The sequence below is a fragment of the Selaginella moellendorffii genome, unplaced genomic scaffold, assembly GCF_000143415.4.
Source record: "Selaginella moellendorffii unplaced genomic scaffold, v1.0 SELMOscaffold_6, whole genome shotgun sequence".
Taxonomy (NCBI): domain Eukaryota; kingdom Viridiplantae; phylum Streptophyta; class Lycopodiopsida; order Selaginellales; family Selaginellaceae; genus Selaginella; species Selaginella moellendorffii.
In genome coordinates this window covers 2863957-2870540 of record NW_003314267.1, presented here as the reverse complement: position 1 = coordinate 2870540, position 6584 = coordinate 2863957, and positions in this window count along the sequence as shown.

Here is a 6584-nt window from a genome sequence, read left to right as displayed (position 1 = left end):
GAGTCTCCTTTTGGACAGGGCACAGGCATTTTTCCTCCAGTGGTTGTGTTCGTTGGTGGAAATTTTGCCTTCCCTTCTTAAGGCGTTATTCCATAATTACTTGGTCTTTTAAATATAGCATATTTGCGAGAAGATTGGTGAGGAGAAAGCAGCCAGAATCATCAAGCAGCTGGTAAAGACCTTCAAAGAGATTTATTTGAGGGGCGTGGTTCACCAGAATCTCAAGCTCGACAACATTCTTTCCAAGCTAAACATGCATGACAAGTGGTGATCAGCACCTTTAGGAGATATCACAACAGCGAAGTACATGGCAGCTGAGGTGGTGGAGAACAAGGATTGGAGCTCTACATGGCAGCCATCGAAATGTGGGGGCTAGGAGCAATTTTATACAAGACGCTGGGAAAGGGAGGATACCAGCCAATGGAAGCATTTGATCTCATGTGACAGGGGGCGACCTCTGTTTCGGATCCACGGCCAACATCTTAGAAAGGAGATCCTCTACTGCAAACAAGCAAGGACCAATCAGGTTCAGGTTCGATCAGGTTCTGCAACACCCATGGATTTGTCAAAAATTCCAGCATTAAGACCGACAAGCTGTGAAGGAGTGGTGTGAAAAGGAGTGCTCCCGGCCTTGAGAACAAGAAAGTTCAAGTGGCTTAAAAGAAAATGCCAGCAGTAAGTTCCTATTTCCTTTTCACCATTACTAACTTCATTTGCTTGCGTTTTTCTTTTTTGTATTCTCCGGACATCAACATCTCTTATGTCTATGGCTGGAAAACATTTTCAGTGGCTGCCGAGAACAAATGCAGAATGAAAACAAGTTGGAACGAAAAGGAAAACAAGGGAGTTGAAATGTAAAGAAAGAATTGTAAAACGTTTATTGATATATAAATAAAGATCAAAGTTGAATCGAGATCTTTCACTAATCATCCAATATATTTAAATGAAAGAGCCTCATTGATCATTGCAGTAGGTGGCTCTAATTTTATATATATCGCTCAGATGTAGTCTAAGATTTATGTAATATCATAAATTTTCTAACATTTTTTCTTACATTGTAATTATACATGACAAAAATAATAAGGTATAAATATCATTGAGACAACATTAGTACAAGAACCATCTAAAGAAATGTGATTCATCATCAATTGAACATTAATTATATTAAATCTATCTATATACCATTTATGAATTTTCTGGTATATTATATTTTTAGAATAAAGAAATTTTTTATATATCATTATTACCTCAGTATAGAGTAAAACCTTGCCATTCATTTATCATTATAAAATTTCATCCTTTATAATATTGTAATAAAGCCTTAATTTTAAATATAAATCCATGAAAATAGAGAGATAATAACTTATTTTACATTAGCATTCTCTCTATTAAAAAACACATACAGAAATAATGCTAATGATATAAAGTAGAATACTTCTAATATTAAATATTACTCTCAAAATGTAAGAATATAAATATTAGGAATAAGGGAATATCATAGATAAATATGTAAAATTTTGAAATTTTTCTAAAAAAATATAACACATAAAGGTAATTTCTATCACTTAGTATCATGCAATTCCAAAACTTTCAGTCTAAAGAGATGAAAAATAAAACTCAATAAAAATGGTTATATTTTTTAATTTTATAAGATGTATATAGTTTAAGTGAGTTTTAAATCTTTATTTTTGAAACCATTATATTTTAGTATACTTAAGAAACAAATTTTTTCAAGAGGAAAAATTTTAGATCAATTATATGGAGATTTTAAATAAATAAAATAGTTACCAAGCCTCAATATTTAATTGACTCATCTGGCCATGGAATCCCACAGTGAAAAATTCCATTTATAGAAGATCATGCAGCACTCAGAGTTTTAAATGTTATATTATGTTATAAGTTAAATTTATTATATTATTTATTATGTTATATTTTTAAAATGGATTTTGAATATAAATATTATATTATGTTATGTTAACTATGTATGTTATAATTATGATTATATTAAAATTATAATCATGATTTCAAATTTTTGAAATACTAAAACATTAAGAATAAACATGATGCTCCCAGCGTAGATATATTGGAAGTTTCAAACCAAATAATGAAAAATATGCAGCTTATTCACAATGAAATATTTTAGATACTGCTCAAGCAACGGAGATAAAAATCAAAAAACAAACACAATTCTAAATGCAATGAGCAACTAATGGGTGGTCTTGATAAATTATTAAAAGAGATAAATCCCTATACTAATGCATTCACAATATTGTAAGAAATAGAGAATGAAGTGTTAAAATTAACAAATTTTCAAGGAGGCATAAATGATATCGTAATACATATAAAAGGCAATTAGACAACTGATCCAAGATAATATAATGCACTAGGTTCAAATGATTTTAAACATTTAGTTGTACAAAGATGGTATTCATTGATGAATTTTTTTATTATGTCTACTATGTACGATATATTTAAAACAAAAAATATGTTCAATATGTTTAAACATGTATTATCAAATCAATCATATACTCTTTCTTCTATAGAATAAAAACTTTATAGAACAAAGAGTATCTGATTAATTCAATGCTACATTATTAAAATTAAACATAATTTTTTTACAAAGATGGTATATAGTACACACAATAAAAGATATACTATAAAGTTAAAAGTAAATTAAGTAGTGACTATAGAAATTATATATTTTATAACTTAAAATAGAAGAGTTGAATAGCTCCAGCTATTATATCTTGTAAATAAGTTATACTTTTATCATAATCTTATGATTTTTAACTTTATGATATTGCACAAATATGAGACTACATGTAAGCTAAGAGACAACTCAATATGAGTAGATTCATTGATGAATGTGTAATAAGTCTGTTATTTACACTAATAATTTGTGCATTGATACATGGAAAACAGATACATAAAATATCATTGAGACAATATTAGACAAATACAAAAGGCTACCATCTTAAAAAATGTGATTCCTCATCACTTAAAATTTTATTTTTAATAAAGCAATCAATGGACCTTTTTTTATTTTCTGATATGTTATGGTTTTAGGAAAAAATCAATATTATGAATCATCAATACCATAATATCAGGATAAAACATAACTTTCATTGAATATTTTAGTCTCAATGTAAATTTATATAAAAATAAATTAAAAATAAAGGTAAAAATCTTAATTCATTTTAGCATTCTCTCTATATAAAAACATATCCACAAAGAAACTTAATGATATAAAATATAATACCTTAACCTTTAGATAGTACTTCTAAAAAGCATAAATGTAAATATTATGAAGGGACAGGATATCGAATACAAATATGGAAAAAATAATTCAAAATAAAATATAATGTAATTTTAAGGAATATTTTTAAATAAATTTTAAAAAGTACTAAATATAATAAAAGAAAAAAGTATCTAAATTAGAATATAAAAAAGTAATTTCTATAAAAATATGATATTTTCTTACATAAAATAGAGGAGTTAATAGTTCTAGATATTTGTTGTGTAAAATATTTTCTCATTAGTAAACTTATGGTTGGCTAAGATGTAGTCTAAGATTTATATAATATCATAAATTTTCTACCACTTTATCCTACATTGCATTTATACATGAAAACATAATAAGGTATAAATATGATTGAGATAACATTAGTACATGGACCATATACAGAATTTTAATTATATGATATTAAACCTATCTATATACCATTTATGAATTTTCTGATATATTATAGCTCTAGCATAAAGTCAAGATTATATATCATCAAACCCTACTCTACCCCAGTATAGAGTAAAAAATTACCATTCATTTATCATCATAAAGTTTCAGCATTCATAACAGTGTTATAAAGCCTTAATTTTAAATATAAAAGCATGAATAAAAATAAATAATATTATTATTTTAGATTTATAAAAATAAATACAGAAATAATGTTTATGATATATAATAGAATACTTTATATTTTAAATATTACTCTCAGAATGCATGAATATAAATATTAGGTAAAAAGGGAGTATCAATGATAAATATGTAAAATATTAAAAGTTTTTAAAAGAAAATATAACACATAAAGCTAACGTCTTTCACTTATTATTATGCAATTCCAAAACTTTCAGTCTGAAATGATGAATAGAGAAACTCCATAACAATGTTTATATTTTTTAGATTTAAAAGATGTATGCACTTTAAGTGAGTTTTTAAATATATATTAAATATATTTTTAACATCATTATAATCGAGTGTACCGAAGTAGCACATACTTTGTTAAGAGGAGTAATTATATAGTTTAATAAATCATCAAATAATAAGATTTTTATCAATTATATAGAGATTTCAAATAAAAGAAGAAATTAGTTAATAAAAAATGACTCATCTGGCCATGGGATCCCACAGTGAGAAATTCCATTTACAGAATATCCAAGACTTCAGTCAACAATCAGAATTTTAAATATAATATAATGTACTGAGTTATATTTATTATGTTATGATGTTTGTTGGTGATGGAGTCAATTGTTGAAGATATTTTTAATATAAATATTATGTTATGTTTAACTATATATCTTATAATTATGATTATGTTAAAAATTACAAATACGCTTACAACTCTTTGAAATTATTAAAATATCAGAAATAAACACAATGCTCCCAGCGTAGCTGGGACTTTTGCTAGTACTTCTTTATTTAAAAGTGCTATTGGCATCGGGGGACAGATATTCTCTTACCCTTGGATTCGTGAAATCAATGGTCTAGATGTAAAATCCACTCTTACCCTTGGATTTGTGAAATCAATGGTCTAGATGTAAAATCCACTCTTACCCTTGGATTCGTGAAATCAATGGTCTAGATGTAAAATCCTCTTATTAAACAGTTAATATGGCTGTTCGTATCTGGAGCATTTTTTATGTTGAAATTTTAATTCGGGAGAAGCAACACACCAGATGAAGAGTTTTCCCCTCCATACATCCAGAACCTCAAGAACTTCTGCAGTTCAAATCTGGGACATCAGAGGTGTTTTTTGTTTGTTCTCTGTTTCTCATTACCAGAACTCACTGCCATATTTGGAGAGTGTGAGGTAGTAGTTTGTGGAGAAGGTAGCTGACCTGTTTCATCACTTTATTTTATTTTCGTGCTGCTGCAAAGTGACAACTTGGGCACCAAGATAGAGGAGGATGAGAAAGAGAAGCTGTAGAAAGAGTAAGCCCAAATCCCATCTCTATGGCCATGTGTCTGAATCCAACCGTGTTGCAGTGAAGAGGAACATTAACTCGAGACGAAGAAAAAGATTTGTTTGTTCTCTGTTTCCCATTACCGGAACTCGCTGCCATATCTGGAGAGTGTGAGGTAGTAGTTTGTGAAGAAGGTAGCTGACCTGTTTCATCACTTTGTTTCATTTTTGTGCTGCTGCAGAGTGACAACTTGTGCACCAAGATAGAGGAGGATGAGAAGGAGAAGTTGCAGAAAGAGTAAGTTCAAATCCCATCTCTGTGGCCGTGTGTCTGAAATTCAACGGTTCTGGCTGTTTATATCTAAGGGTTTTATGTTTGACTCTCTATCGTGTCACTGCGCAGCATTGGAACAAAATAAGGAGAGCGAGCTTTTTGATTCTTCACTGTTAATAAGTTTCTTTCTCGCATTTTGCGCAGTTGTATTGCCACTGTTTCTAAGTCTCTGGAATGTATACTTCGGAAGGGGTATGTGTGTGATTTACTGTTTTTGCAGTGTTGTTTGAATGTGTTTGCATAATAACAGGTCATGAGTACTGGGAAGGTGAAGGCATTGAAGAAAAAAAGCCATCATGCAGGCAAATGATGAACATATTTCACCCATATGATCCTGTTTCCTACAGGTATCAATATATTTATGTGTTACCACCGTTTACATTTATCCTTTCGTCCTGATTACAAAGTGGAACCTCTGATATCTATTCTTTTGGAGAAAGTCAGTGAATATGTCGGGGTACAGGTAATCATAGTGGTTTGTAAGTTCTGCTATCAAAGCTAGAGGAAATTCTTCGGTTGGGGTATGGTTTTGTCACAGTTTTTATCGGTAGTATGGTGGCAGAAAAGCTATTTAGAAGTCCCAATGGTAGAGTCGACTTAATGCTACAGGTAAGTCTTGCTCTTTGCTGTCACGTCATTCTCATGTGGATCCAGGATACAAAATTTGAGCACCACTATGATAAATAACAGCAGTGGCTGGAGAGAGAGAGAGAGAGAGAGAGAGAGAGAGAGAGAGATTTGGAGTCGGAGTCACAGCAGCAGCAGCAGCAACATCACCAGCGAGAAGATCTCAAGGCCATGAGAATTCTCCACCAGGAGTTTGGGATCAGTCACATGTACCTAGCGGCCAGGTAAGAAGGGCAGTGCGAGGGACAGGGACGAAGGGACAGGGAAGAAGATCTTGCAGGGTTGGCCATCACCCACGAGCAGAGATTGATGAGGTCACTGATTTGCTCTATCACTTTGGAGCCATTTCTGCCCAACCCAGTGGCAAGGTGAGCTTCAATGTGGTGGCGGTGATCCAGAGCAGCTCTAGAAGTGGTGGTGATGACCATGTGTTTCTCTACAGG